Consider the following 16129-nt stretch of genomic DNA (forward strand, 5'->3'; position numbering starts at 1 on the left):
CTTAAATAAGGAAAAAGTTCGTAAAATGTTTATTAAAACTAATTTATCGTATGTAGAATTGAGTTAAGTGTGTGAAATGTAAAAATTAAAAATATTACTTTCAATATAAATAATAATGATGGTGCTAATATTGATAATAATATGACTAAATATATAAATAAATTAGTTAATTAAAGTAAATGGAAGTAACTAAATAATTATAACTTAATAACATATGATTATCGATTGAAATAATCTGTAATACTAACATTTTGTATTGGTAAAATTAGTGAATTAATTTATCATATAAATCGATAGGTAACTCTGCCTCACTTTATCAAATTAATTTAATTATTGACAAATACGATATAACAGAGTTTTGATATTAAGTTTAAACGTAAGTATAGTTTTTGATTTGTATGATTTAAAAAATTACAATTGTAAGAATTGATATATTTAATTGTAATAGATTTGAATTATGTATAGTTTTTGAATCACATCAATTGTTTAGTTATGATAACTGATTGAAATGATCAACCGTTTTTTTAGCTTAGTTTAGATTCGTAAGTAAGACATGTATAACATTTTATAATTTGTTGATACTATTTTCATAAGTATGCATACACAGATTATAATTAATAAATTTACTAATTATTAAATAGAACATTTTGGTAGAAGATTCATAAATTAATTAAATTGTTAGTACGAGTAGTTGGGTTTAATGACTTTGTTTGATAAAAATTCAATATGGCGTAATGGAAAAATATAAAGGTAATTGCAGCTTCTCTTACAGTTTTCGGAGTTTAATGATGTCAAATCACATTCCAATTTTTTTTGACGGACTGATTGTTGCTATTTCTTCTGAAGAGTTAAGGGAAAATAGATTCACTGATTGATATAATAATTAAGTGATTGATTTTGCGCTACCAACACATACACTCAAGAATTGTATAAGGAAACTGAATTAGAGGAATCAATTATAAGATGGTGAACATCATGACTTCTGAAATATAACTTTTTTCATTTATATTGTATATATATATATATATATGTATATATATATATATATATATTAATGCAGGTATTGTTAAAATGAACAACTATACTAAATATATTTTATTATCCTAGACTATTCTCTCTCTCTCTCTCTACATATATATATATATATATATATATATATATATATTTAGTAAAAGTGGTAATTAATAAAAACCCGAAGGAAGTGATCAATACTGTTGTAGAGCAAATATGCGTTTTGTTTTTTTATTACCGTATTTTTCTTTTAAGTTACATTATTGTTTCGGCTACACGGCCATTTTTTGGCCGTCATGTAGCTTCCTCAGACTTTTACAGAAAGTGCATGTGTTTACATGCCTAGGCGGAGATGTATGTGTACAGATGAGCGTTTCTTTAAGTATATGTGTGTTTATGTACACATGTGTGTGCTCGCGCGTACGGCCGCAGGCTTACCCTATCCAAGCACTTAACAACAAATAAAAATCAAATAGATAAACCGAATCATAGCCCTCCCGCCTCCCAACCTAAGCGAACACCTAACAGATCAATACAAACTTATCAAGAAATCATCTCACCAACGAGACGTCAACAACATAAACCCTAGGACTCAAAATTTAAAGTAACCCCCCTCCTCCTACCTCCAGATATATCCCCCATGTATCCCTATGCCCTCAGCCACACCAAAGATGAACAACCCAGACCCCCCACAACCACCTTAAACCCCAAAACTAAAACATTACCGACATATCAAGCACCCCCTCACACCTCTCCCTCTTGTTCTCTTCCTCTTTTTCCGCTTTTCTCTCGCACCCCTCCCCTGACACCACTCACTCTTTCATTCCACCATAAACGAACATTTCTGTACAAGTCTGAGGAAGCTACATGACGGCTAAAAAAACGGCCCTGTAGCCGAAACAACAATGTAACTTAACAGAAAAATACAGTAATAAAAAAAAACTATATATATATATATATATATATATATATATATATATATATATATATATATATATATATATATATATATATATACTAGACTACACGCGACCCGTTGGATGAGTATGTTATATTAGCTATGGAATTAATGTATGAGCGTGGCACTTGTGACGTAAAGAAAATAGTTTTTGTGACATAACAGAAACATTTTTATGAAAGTATAATAAAACGAAAAAATGAATATAGATAGATTTCTATGAGTCGTTCTGTTTATAAATGTTTATTTTTGAAAAAAAAATCTTACAGCAATTGAATTATAAGTGATTGCTATACTTTTAGGTAAATCTACACTATTAAAATTTTGATAAATCGTTTAATTTAAGCGCGAAAAAACCAGTGGGACGCTGAAAACGTACACAGTAAAACAATACGTTGTAAAATGCTTTTATGGTAGTTATAGGTTAAAGTAGATTTATTTGTAAGAAAATTGCGTTAAAATAACTTAAACGTAATACGAAAATGAACGATGTAAAAAAAAAATGCAGAAAGTATTAACAATTTATTTAGATAATTTAAACGCGAAAGAAAAAAAAACAATTGGGGCGCTGAAAACGTACACAGTAAAACAATACGTTGTCATCGGGATAATAGTGATGTATTTGTAAGAAATTGCGACAGTATACTTGTAATACAGAATAGTTGCAAAGCATCCTCACCCTGTTCATATTAAATAATTATTTCTAAATAATAACGTTAATATTTCAGTGTGCAGGTAAAATTCTGCAAAACAAGCGATTTGTATTTATTTGTGTACGCTGTTATGGGTTTATGTACACATGCGCAACCGGAAGTCGTAAACCGGATGTTGGGTTACAACACTCGTTACAAGGTCATTTGCGTTTTATCATTATATAGATATATACTTCTTTAAATTTGTTTTTTTTGTATAGATATTCATATTAATCCCCTTTTTTGTTTATTTAAAAAGAAAATACAATTTATGTTATATATATATATATATATATATATATATATATATATATATATATATATATATATATTGTTGTGGAATTGCATTCATCTGCAAAAGACCAAGCTAATTTTCATTTTCTTTTAAACATTAATTTTAATGAATTTCCTATTAGTTGTTTTCGGTTTTAATTTAGTGTTACGTCTAATGAGATTAATACATGCATTCTACATGATTTATTCTTGCGTAACATTTACGAAAAAAGGGTTATAATAAACAAAAACATTTGTCTATATATATTTATGTATGCCTATATATATATATATATATATATATAAACATATATATTAAGGGACTTAGAACCACAGTCTTAAGAGCAGAGTTTATTTTAATGTATTCGTAAATGCATTAATACAATTAAACGATAGCAGTGTTGGTTGTAATGTAGATATATAATAAGCTCGATAGGCATACACATCCTAGAGCTATTTCAATATTGAGTAAAATGCTTGATACTTTACAATTAAAATAAAAATTAAAAATCGGTTTCGCAAGGTAGAACAAACAAAATCAGTAAATTGTATGATCGTTTCGGAAAGTATGTTTTTATTGAGACAGACAATAAGTCTTTGACAATAATTTTATCATTGGATTTTATAAAACGAAGTCTTCGTATCCACAAAAAAGAGTGGGTGGGAGTTTAAAGACACCAAAAAATAAGACTAGCATTTTTTTAGTAAGGCAGATATATCTGAAAAAATATTTAAAATATAAAGAAAATTAGTTACTTATTTTGATGTTGATAAAAAAGTAAGATAAAAATAAAATCGGGTGAAAACGTAAGGTTAAGAGGGGATATCTTTAATATTTCTGATAAAAAAATATATATACCTTTTAATCGTTAGCCTTTAAAGCCCGGAAGTATTATCATCAATGCATTCATTGGGAGATTAAATGTAGTCTATTAATGGTTGAAAATGTAGCTATATAGAAATATATAAGGAAACGTTAATAAAATAATATTACCAGTTTAAAATCCTTGGAAATGCTATATTTGAATTTATCTTAAATAATTCAATTATAAACGTAGATAACTGCCATTTTTGAAAAATGAAACTCAAATAGAAAATAAAGGAAACTTTTACTGTTCAAAGGGAGATAAACAATAATTACTTATGAATTAGATTTTTTATATAATGTTTGAAAGATAGTAATATTAATAAAATCAATAATAGTAATATTATTTATAATAGTAACTATAATATTTATAGAACTAATATTAATAAAAATAATAATATAAATTAAAAGTGACATACATAATAAAATAAAATAGAAAATAATGGTAAAATATCAAATAATAATAATAATAATAATAATAATGATAATGATAATAATAATAATAATAATAATAATAATAATAATAATAATAATAATAATAATAATAATAGAACTATGATAATCATAGTTATTAAGTTATAAATCATAAATTTTTAAATAGATTACTAATAAAAAATGTTAGGATTTATGGTGGCTTGAATTTGTCGAATCTAAACCAACGTTTATGGATGCATCCCGTGAGAATTTCATCTTTTAAGTCTGTTAAGCCCCAGACAAAGCCTCTATTAAAGCAACATCACATACAAAACCGATTGAAATGGGCGGATTTTTCCAAAGTTTTGTTAACGGATGAAGTGTGTGTCATTCTTGATGGCCAAGATGGCTGGAGCAATGGGTGGGGCCTAGATGGACGACATCGTCATCAGCGTTTAAGGTGCCAACAATGTGGTGGTGTGATAATAATTTTGGCTATGATCTTCGGACGTGCTTTAGTTGGCCCATGGAGTGACCTAGAAGGCGTAAAATATGACGTCAAATGCTTATATTACTTCTTTGAAGGAGCACTTTGAACCACGGCTGAAGAACCTTTATTTTTATTCTGGATAGTGCCCCTTCGCGTGCAGTAAACAAAAGCAAAGAGTATTATTAACAACTGGGATTCTCTAGCCTGCGAATTCACCAGATTTGAACCCAACTGAGAACCTTTGGAGTATCATGAAGCGAGGCCTCTATGCAAATGGGTGCCAATTTAAGAGCAACGACGAGTTGTGGGATGATCTTCAAGAGGTATTTTGAGGAATAACTGCTGACAAAATCTTAAAGTTGACTAATTCTGTGGACCATCGTCTTTTACAAGTCATTCATTAAAAAGGATTGCATATCCACTACTAATTAGAAATTGCTTTGTAGTTATTGCGTTCTAAGCATTTAATGTTTGACCAAGTTATGGGTTTATTGATTTTTATCCTCAACCTTGCTAATAAATAAAAGATATTCGTATCCCCAGCCAGAGTTTAGCTAATACTGTTGTAAATACTTTTATCTGACTGGAGTAGCTGAATTGTATTGTAAGCACTTTCGCAAATTTCATTTTATTTACTCGTCCCTTATATATTAAAAAAAAAATGTAAACTCGTTAATAATTTCATACGTAGTATATATATATATATATATATATATATATATATATATATATATATATATATATATATATATACTTGAAAATAATAATTTTAAACGTTTAGATTTTTGTTGCTAAAATATAATGAGTACATATTAAAATATCGCATGTAAATATATATAAAATGATTTACTAAAAATGAGATCCACCACATACACACCCGTACACCCTCCTACCCATGACGAAACATTCATTCATTTATACATATACATACACAGACACATCGAAACATATATATACGTTTCACACACGTATCATATACAGATATATATATATATATATATATATAGATAGATAGATATTATTTGTTCGAAGGTAGAGAGTTCGCATCACTATGTTTGTTTAACATAAAAACTAAGATATAAATGAAAATTTTTTTTCTATATTCCTAATTATACAGTTTTATCTTAGCAACCAGTTTTCAAAGTAAACTTTTGTAAATATAAATTGCTTGAAATAATGGAGCATCGAATGTGTAGAAAAATATTTTTAACGTGTAAAGAACGTGGTTAAAAGTAATTAAAATGTAATTTGAACTGAATTATATGAAAGCATGCAGATTTTAAACGCAACAGTAATCAACAACTGTCTAAACCGACTGAAGAAAATCAGGTGAAAGTACTTGCCAAAAATACAAACAAACAAACAAAAAACAAACAAATATACGAAAAGGACTATGGAACCGTCCCACACGCATTTGACCGAGACAGGAGAATGCCTTTTCGAAAAATGGAAAAATACAAAAAATGAGCGTTAAGTAAAACACTCTGTGCTATTAAACAATATCAGTGTGAATACACACACATACACACCCACACACGCATATATATATATATGCATGCACATATATATATACACACACAGATATATACAGATAGATATAACACACACACACACGCACATACATATATATTGCATTATTTACTTTAATAACCATGACCTAATCCATTCGGCTAACGCTAACCCCGAGAAATGTTGTTTACATTATAAACATTCATTTTTTAAATACTTTTTAACGTCTGTCAGAGTGATCTAATCATTATATGATGATCTGCGCGTAAGAGCTCAATTTATCAACTTTTTATTTCAACTGAAAATGCTTAACAATAAGAAACGTCTCTTTTAAAAGGGCTGACATAATTAATTACTATAACAATTAATAATTTTTTTTTTTTTTTTTACACAGTGATCACCACTTATCAAGGCCCGGAAGCCACTCAGGGATAAGGGTTATTGCAAGTACATTACGTTAGTGAGGAGATTTGCTGAAATGTTTACTTAAGGGGGCGGTTCATTAGAAATTTGTTAACATTTGACTTGAAGACATCCAAGTTGTAGTCCGGAGGGAAGCAGGCAGACGGAACAGAGTTCCACAGGCGTGCAGTTCTAAGAAAGAAGCTTTGTTCATGGAATCTGCGTTTTGATTTAGGCACAGATATAGAGTGGGGGAAATTTTTCACAGTGGATTCAGCTAGACGGGTGTTTTTCGTGAAAGATTGGCGAGGGGGGACCAGAGATTGGAGTTCAGACGAGCATCTGCCATGGAAATAACGATAAAACAAGGACAGGCTCGCAACGTCTCTTCTGTGGGAGAGAGGTTGCAGGGTAGAGAAAAGGGCATCCCCCACTAAGCCACGAAGTCTATTTTGTACTCTGTCAAGGCAGGATAGGCTGTTTTTATCAGCTCCTGCCCAGATATGGCAACAGTATTCCATCCTTGGACGTACTTGGCTTTTATATAGATAGAGAATTGCATCCGTAGTTAGATATCTTCTGGAGCGGTAGAAGGATCCCACCATCTTTCCAGCGACCTTGGCAACAGACTTGATGTACGTGTTCCATTTCAAATCAGGAGTAAAGGTCAAACCCAGAAGCTTGTCAAAACACGGGGCCTTACCCAGAGACGAGCCATCCATCACAATTGATGCCAGATGAGGATCAGAGCGTTGATGATGTAAGGATAGCAGTTTGGTTTTGGATGCATTAAAGGTAACCAGCCACATCTTCCCCCACTGAACCACGTGCTCGAGATCAGAGGAGAGAGAATCTGAGAGAACTTTGTCATTTACAGCCTTTGATGTGTTGCCGTAGATGGTCGTGTCATCAGCATAGATGTCAACGAATGATTTAAGTATGTGTTTAGGGAGGTCATTGATGTAGATCAGGAAGAGAGTTGGGCCCAGGATTTACCCCTGAGGGACTCCAGCATTTATATTGCAGGCCTCCGATTTTTGTCCATCTACCACTACTCTTATGAGCCTATCGGAGAGAAATGACTTAATGATTGAGAAAACATTTCCAGTTATACCGTAGCTGGAAATCTTGTGAAGTAGACCCTTATGCCATACCTTGTCGAAGGCCTTTGATACGTCGACAGCAATTGCCCTAGAAAGGAAGCCTTTGTCAAGAGATTCACTAATCCTGTGGGATATAACCGTCAGCACATCTGCGGTAGATCTTGCAGAGCGGAAACCATATTGTGTGTCACTAAGAAGGTTATTCCTGCTGAGGTGGTTGACTATTTCTCTATTTAATATGGATTCCAGCAACTTACTCATAACACACAGGAGACTTATTGGTCTGTATTGAGAGGGAGATGACTTATCACCTGAATTCTTAAATACAGGGCAAACTGATGAGGTCTTCCAGGGAGTCGGAAAGCACTTCTCCTTAAGGCAGCGCTTAAATAGTTTCGTAAGTATGGGAGCAAGTTCTGGTTGAAGCTTTTTTAACACTATAATTGGGATGCCATCAGGGCCAGTTGCTTTACTGGAATCTAGGTTCTTTATTAGCTTGGCGACCTCATGCACGGATATTTGTATGTTACCTAGCTTGTTCTGTGTTATAGGAGGAAATATGGGGAGTTGATGGCCTTCGTCGCATAGGGTAGAATTAGCTGCAAAGTTCTTTGCAAATAGTTTGGCCTTGTCTGACGCTGACGATATGACCTCTGGTCCATTGATAATGGTTGGGATAGAGCGCACACTTCTGTTCAGGATCCTATTTGTTATTTGCCAAAACTGGTGGGATCCAAGCCGCTGATCAGCTACCTTGGATTTAACAGACTGGGCATATAGCTCTCTTGCATTTTTTATTACTCTTTTACAGTGGTTGCTGGCAGACCTAAAAGCAGCTTTAGTCTCAGTGCATCTATTACGTTGGTAGCTATGGAAAAAGTGATTTCTGTGCGCGATAGCAGCAGCACATTCTGGGGAGAACCATGGCTGGCTGTTAGGTTTTTGTTGGAATTTTTTAGATGGTATGAATTGGTCTATACCTGCAATTAACCATTCGGTCAGATCTGATACTTTAGAGGACACATCCTTTTTAAACATGGAGTGCAGAGGTAAATCAGATATGAATGTACGGAAGCTATCCCAGTCGGCCATAGAGTATCGGTATACAGTACGGTGGAGGGGTACGTCTGGGGGCTTCTTACATTTCGTTTTTATCTTAACTGATACGACGGAGTGGTCGGAGGATCCTAGAGGAGAATGAACGGAATATGAACATAGCTCAGGGGAAGTTGAGAGAAAAAGGTCTTAGAGGCTTGCATATTGACCGGGTGTATCGGGCACACGGGTGGGTTCGCGAACAATCTGAGTGAGATCATAAGCAATGGCAAAATCATGACAAAACCTCCCCTCATCGTCTGTCTTATTTGAATGGGTCAGCCATTCCACGTTATGGACGTTGAAGTCACCACATACGTGGATGTTAGCCGAGGGATGTGAAGACAGTATGTGGTCTATTTCCTCAGATATGCTCTTAAAGATAGTAACTCCGCTGTTGTGGGGCCTATAGAGGGCAAATATAAATGCAGTGAGTTAGCAAGTGCAACCCTGAAGCACATATAGGGTAAATTAGGATCTTCTCTAGAGATATCCCTGCCACACGGGAAGCCATCCTTAATGTAGGCACATATTCCATGCCCATGGCGACCTTGGGGGTCAGATTTAGCTGTGAAATTTGAGTATCCGTTAATTATGAACTCATCTAGGGAAGTGGTCGGCCCTATTCCAGTTTCACTTAGAAAGAATATGTCCGGTTTCGTCTCCTGTAATTGGGTTTCAACCTCTGGAAGGTTGGAACGTAGACCCCTGATGTTGGAGAAGGAGACCTGGTAGTAGGGGTCTACGTTGGAAGATGGGGTTCTAGGTTTAATCGAGTTTTTATTCTGGAGATATTTCATGTTGAGGTTTGGGCAAGATATAATTTTCATTTGTTTTACATAATAATTTATTAGTTTCTGTTAGCCAGTTACAAGTAACTACATACCTCTTCAAGCGATGTTTATCATACAAAAATGAAGTCCATAATCTCAGTAACTTTGCCTGAACAGTTATTTATAACAGGCTGAGCGGAACATGCTTATTATTGTGTAGTGACATATAAATGTTTTTGTTAAACAAATAAACAGTGTATATATACATATATTTCATTAACTTATATATATATATATATACACACAAATATACGTATGTTTATATATGTCGTTAATTTATATATATATTTATATACATATATGTATGTATATATATGGCGTTTATATATATATATATATATATATATATATATATATATATATATATATATATATATACATGATGCCCACAAAGTCTGGCTGCATAATATATATATATATATATATATATATATATATATATATATATATATATATATATATATATACATATATATATATATATATATATATGGAAATGTATGAAAAGAATACGAACAGTATAAAAGCTTTTAACTTTTCTTTATTCGTTTTCAATTGATGATGTGCAGGAATACAAAATGATATTATAAAAAAAATTAAAAAACTATTTTTACAAGTACATGTTTTCGACTGATCCATAGATGATGATGCGCATACACGGGGAAAGGGGAAAGGAAAAGGAAGATGGAGGAGGAGAAGGATGAAGAGCTAATGAGAAGGTGCCACGTCAGTTTTAAATATATACACATATATAACTACGCACATGCACACATGCACACAATACATATACACATTAAAACGAAAAATTAAAAATTAAACAGTAAATAAAAATGAATTCTAACGATAGTATTTATTCCAAGAGAGAATAAGAATTCAAAGGATATAAAACGTTATGAGGAGAGACGATATGATGTTCATTTGTAAATCAACGGCTATTTCTCGTTCGAAAAAGAACGAAGCGTTGTTTCCATATATATATATATATATATATATATAGTTGAGTTTCATTATTTTTAGAAGCATTATTTTCTGTAGATATGAAGTTTATTTCAGCTGTGAATTCTTATGAATTATAAAATAGTTTAAAATTGAGGGCTGATGCCTAGGATTTCGACGAAGATATAACTCAGACATGTATGCACATAAGTAGGAATACTTTTTCGAAAAAAAAAAACAATATTATAAAATAATATAGCCAGTTTCTGTAAACACCGAATTTTACTGAATAAAAATCTAGAAACCCAGAGCAATGCCATCATTATATTTATTCTGACATTTCTTGGCCGTACAATGTTGACTCACAAAAAGACACGACTAGCTACAGCCACTATATGCGATTTTGTTACTTTCTAACTGTGCCTAAATCTAAACGCAACTTCCATGAACAAAGCTTACATCTTTAAACTGCCTTCCTCTTTGACACTGCTCCACTTGCCCGCTTCCTTAGTGTGTACAAAACAAAAGCTTTTAAATCCAATGTAGCCAAATTTTTGTTGAGCCGTTCCCGTGAATAACAAATTCTAATCAATTTACCCCATTAACGATTACTACAACTTATATTCATTAACATTATCCTTGAGTATGCTCCATTTATTTCTGCAGATATTTAATTATATCTCTTCAAGTGACAACACAGAGAAAATGACAATTTGACAAAATGAATAATAGTCAGTGTGCAGAGATAATTTATTTTCCACTCAGAATAACTCCAAATATAACCAGTAAAAGTAAGACAAAATTGAGTACACCCCTAAGGAGAAGTTGGCAATATTAACATACGCCATATCAATTGTCAGTCTTTTATGGGGCCACCAAGTACTGTCTTTATTGCCTGGACATGGAGTTTACCAGAGCTTTAGCAAGATACAGTGCTCATTCACTTGTCTATGACGACGTGTACCTCCTTTAGTTTACATGGGGTTAGCTTGTAATGGTTATATTTTGTAGTTAATTCGGTTATATAAGCTGCACAAATTGTCATATTATTATGGTGGTTCATAAACGAGGTAGAATAAACATCATCTGAAATTTGAGGGGTGTACCGACATTTTGATACACTTATATGTGTGTGCGATCGTGTGCACATCACTAATATATATATATATATATATATATATATATATATATATATATATATAACACTTTTTAAGAACACCGAACGTACTGTCATAATTAATTGCTGAGGGTTTATTTTTTTTTAATAGTTTAAGCATAAACCATTAAACAGAAACTTAAGTATATTTCTCCTAAACATAAATGAGATAAAGAGGATTAGAAAGGGGTGGGGCAGAAAAAACCCTATCAAGACGTCTTTCATCCACCCGTTTCCAAAATTAACGTTGTTTATCGTCTTTATCTAATTTGTGCGTAGGAGAAATATATTTTAGAAGTGTATTTTGGTCATTTTGAGAGTTTCTTTGTAATAGTTGATGTTTAAACTATAAAAAAAAACCCTAAACCCTCAGCAATTAATTATGACACAACTTTCGGTGTTCTTCAAAGTGTTATAAAATTATGTACCCATAAAAATGTTTATATGTATATATATATATATATATATATATATATATATATATATATATATATATATATATGTGTATATGTATATGTATATATACTTCATTTACTGAAGAGTCCTAGAGTGGATGAAACGCGGAATATTCAGTGTAGCTTAATCGCCATATATATTTTATAACTTACTATACATATATATATATATATATATATATATATATATATATATATATATATATATATGTGTGTGTGTGTGTGTGTGTGTAACTACTTCATTTACTCACATAAGATTAATATACGAAGGTATGAATTTATGCGTAAACTTTAAGTATTTTCTTCAAAAGTGCTCAATACGTAGGTAGAGCTAGTTAGTAAGTTATAAAATATGTACTGCGATTAAGCTACACTTAATATTCCGCGTTTCATCCATTCTGAAGAATCCTAGAGTTGATGAAACGCGGAATATTAAGTGTAGCTTAATCGCCATATATATTTTATAACTTACTATATATATATATATATATATATATATATATATATATATATATATATATATATATATACTAGCAAAAGTACCCGTCGTTGACTGGGTTCAAAAACAGCCAACAGAAAATGGACTCTGATTTATGAAAGTATGATTGGTTATGAAAAGGATGGGTCGTCAATTTGGGTTGAATATGGGGTTATCAAAACCAAAGAAAAATCTGATGAAAGTAAAAATAAAATAGATAAACCCCATAATTTATTCTACCATACCTGTCCTCACTTAAACACTTATCAGAATAGTCTGTGGATCTATATTAAAACACCTTTTTAAACTTTGTGACATATTTCTATTCTATGGAGGTCAGGTGCGAACGAACACCCCATAATTTTATCATACAATATTTCTACAAACTGAAACATAATTATCAAAGTATACTTACGCAGATAGATATGAACAGTCTTTATTAAAGTTTGTGCCCATTTTAATTCTATGGGGGCTATGTGCGAACGCAGACCCCACCATTTTATTATACCTCCCTATGTAAGTTAACACATACTTACCAAAATATTCTTATGTACATCTATGTCAAAAATGCTTGTAAACGTTTTTTTTTTTTAATTTTTAAATTTTTTATTTCCATACTTTGTGGGCCAGGCATGAAAGCAGATCCTACAATTTTAATGAACCACCGTTCTTCCAGATCAAACATACCCATTCCTGTGTCTCGATACATCTTGTATCATTATATGTAATCAGTTTTTTAAATAGTCAACCATATAGGAACCTATTCGTGACCAGACACACACACACACACACACACACACATAGACATTCAGCTTTATATCATATATATAATTCGCTTGGTCGTAACTGATTTGTATTTTAGAGTTTCTTGATTGGAAAATGGTGTCACATAAAAAAAAGAGAACTTTTATTGGAAACACTTGCGCTTTGGATTTTGAAAGAATGCGAAGACAGAAAAGAAGAGAATATGAAAACAATAATTGGAATAGATTTTAAAAACATATAATGAAAAAGACCGTAATTAATTGTCTGGTGCGAGTATACATGTAACAGGTTAATTTTTCATTGAAGATAAACAATTAAAAATGCTGTTACTTGTTTTGTATGTTATGCGATTCATTGGAGGACCTTCCGATTTAATAAATACAGTTGCAAGCATTTAAGACAAGGCCTATCTACTTTTTAAGCAGTTTAAGTTTGCAAACTGGTAATTCGTTTGAGTCACTGCCTCTAGGAAAGTTATCGTCCGTGACGAAGAAGCATCCCTCCTCTAGGTTTTGCTTCAGAGTCTTCCTTCTCTTAGACGGATGATCTGAGAAGACCTACGGATCTATCAGCACCGAGAGAGTTTGCCCCCCTCCCGCCTGGGTCATAAACCACGTATTTATGCTGCCTCTCATGGGTCGTTACTGTTAATAGGTTAGTTAGTAGAGATTATATTACTGAAAAGTCACACTCATCAAAGTGATTCAAAAGAGCGTTACTATTCTTTCCTTTTCATTGTAACTGAAACAGGGTAAATAAGAATTCATGCAGTTAAATTGAAAACATGTTGCTCTAGAAGAGAAGAGCTAATCTATTCTGAGGATACTGTTCATATGTTAGTTTTGGAATGAGATAAGATGCTAAAGTATGATTAGCTTGATATAAGGAATTAAAATACATTTTGGTGCCTAAACTCTGAATATTTAAGACGACAGGATGATAATAAGATGTATATTCGATATAGGTACAATTAACGACATATTTATGATTTGATGTACAATTCAATATAGGTTTAACTGTACAATAAAGTATAAGCTATGACTATTTTGTAAGTATAAATAGATATATGGGCATACATTCATTATATACGAATATATTGAAATTGTAGATCTTATATATTTATATTTCGCTTTTCATTTAAAATCCGGAAATTGTATTCTGCATAAAAAATTATCGGTTCATTTTTTATTTTTATTAATTATCGTAATGACTTCCCTGGGTGCCCGACGTTACCCGGATGGTTGGAGGTGTGTGTTGAGCAAAAAAAAAAGTGTTAGTAGACAAGTAGGCACGAACCCATACCGCGAAAGAGGAAAAAAACGTGAAAAAAAAAAAAAAAAGTGACGTTTCTGCCATTGCGTACATTGCCAAACCGGAAGTGTCAAAGTTTTAAATTAAAGATAGTCAATCGAAAAAAGGGTATGGCTCTCGAAAATATCGGCGAAAAAGCGATCCCTCCTTGCAAAAAGGGCGAGGGAAATAATGTATTTCGCCAATTTTTCGATATTTGTCAGCCGAAAAGTCGAGTTCAAAACGTTACCGATCTCGTGAAAATCTGTCGCCTCTGTCGAAAGTGTTAGGAAAACATACATACATACATACATACATTTAAACTTTTAATCTAAGTAAGTGTCTATTTTATAGCTTAGCTATAAGATAAGAATATACTCTAATGCATGCTTTATAGTAGAAATCTATAGATGTTAATAAGTTTCTAATAGGCCAGTCCGCTAAGAGTAAAGGTTGAGAGTTAACCTCCCGTCCTAAAGTACGTGCAATGTATGAGATTTATTCGCAACTTGCGAAGTAGAGCAATTGGTTACTTTTCAGAAGTGAGGATTTTAACACACAAAATAGAATATAATTACAGATTAGTGTATAGAGTTTTGGGTAGAGTTCAGGAGTAAAACAAATGGAATTATATTTAACATGCAAAAAAGTCGTCTCTTTGTTCACAGAGTCTACATTTGTTTGGATGTTGAAGGTTCTTATCGAGTTTTCTTGGGATTCAGTTTCTCAGTTTTTGTCTTTTTTTTCCAAATGTCTTCTTTATTCTAATTTTTTTTCATTCTTATGAATCGTCCATGTAGGTGTTTCTCTTCACATATTTTTTTCTCTTTTTTTTCCTTTGTTACTCTGTATTCTGATTATTTTTTCAGTGTCTCTCGCTGTCATAAGTGCACTTTCATTATTTTGTATTATGTATTTTTCTTGTTCTTTTATTGCTTCATTCACACAGTCTTCTATACAAACAAGTACTCTGCCACCGTCTTTCCTTTTTAGATAGAGTCGGTCAAAATTGTTCTTTCGGTGTGGGCATTATGTATGGTCATGAGTTTTCTGTTCTTCTGATCGAGCTGTCACAGTGCTTTTTTAGTCCACCCTATGAGCGGTCCAGAGTCTCTATTATCGATACTGTCCATGTATTTATACCTTTTATTAGGTTTTTGCTATATAATGTAGTTTCCAGGAGATTTCTCCTGAGGAATTTCTTTCCAATTCTCTCTTTCATCATCATCATCATCATTATTATTATTATTATTATTATTATTATTATTATTATTATTATTATTATTATTATTATTATTATTATTATTATTATTATTATTCTAAATTCTTGGAAAGAGGATTGATATTTCGTATTTTTGAACTTATAGGACTTCCGTTCTTACTCTAGGGACATGTTTATAAGGT

The sequence above is a fragment of the Euprymna scolopes genome, chromosome 4 (genome assembly GCF_053919585.1).
Source record: "Euprymna scolopes isolate OS-2025 chromosome 4, ASM5391958v1, whole genome shotgun sequence".
Taxonomy (NCBI): Eukaryota; Metazoa; Mollusca; class Cephalopoda; order Sepiida; family Sepiolidae; genus Euprymna; species Euprymna scolopes.